Raw genomic sequence first — 353 nt, 5'->3', positions numbered from 1 at the left:
CCCCTCTCAGGGTCGCACCTGGAGAGTTTCCAGTCCTCTACCAGTCTCAGCTACGGGAGGGAGAGCCAAACAGAGGCATACCCATTCCATTCCTAGCTTGGGCAGTGGCTAGCAAGTGGAAGGCAGTCTGCTACAAGTCAAAACTCACCCGTGCTGGGCAGCAGCGGCATGGGAGAGATTCGAGGGTGGAGACTCAGGTTTACTGCGTGGAAGGAGGCAATGGTAAACCACTTCCACATTTGTACCAAGACAACTCTATGGATACACTACCAGGACGATTGCAGAGGATGAGTGGGCAATTCTGGGAGAGATGTGTCCGTGGTGCCGCTATGGGTAGGAAACGATTCGACAGC

The 353-nt window shown here is 54.4% G+C and overlaps 1 non-coding gene across 1 annotated transcript; it reads left to right on the top strand.

Moving 5' to 3' along the window:
- On the top strand, window positions 1-138 carry LOC119948337. Its single transcript, XR_005456740.1, has one exon. It is a non-coding gene; the product is annotated as a small nucleolar RNA SNORA7 (small nucleolar RNA).
- Window positions 139-353: the final 215 nt, after the last annotated feature.

The sequence above is a fragment of the Tachyglossus aculeatus genome, chromosome X4 (genome assembly GCF_015852505.1).
Source record: "Tachyglossus aculeatus isolate mTacAcu1 chromosome X4, mTacAcu1.pri, whole genome shotgun sequence".
NCBI classification, from domain to species: Eukaryota; Metazoa; Chordata; class Mammalia; order Monotremata; family Tachyglossidae; genus Tachyglossus; species Tachyglossus aculeatus.
This window is presented reverse-complemented; position numbering and strand designations above follow the sequence as displayed.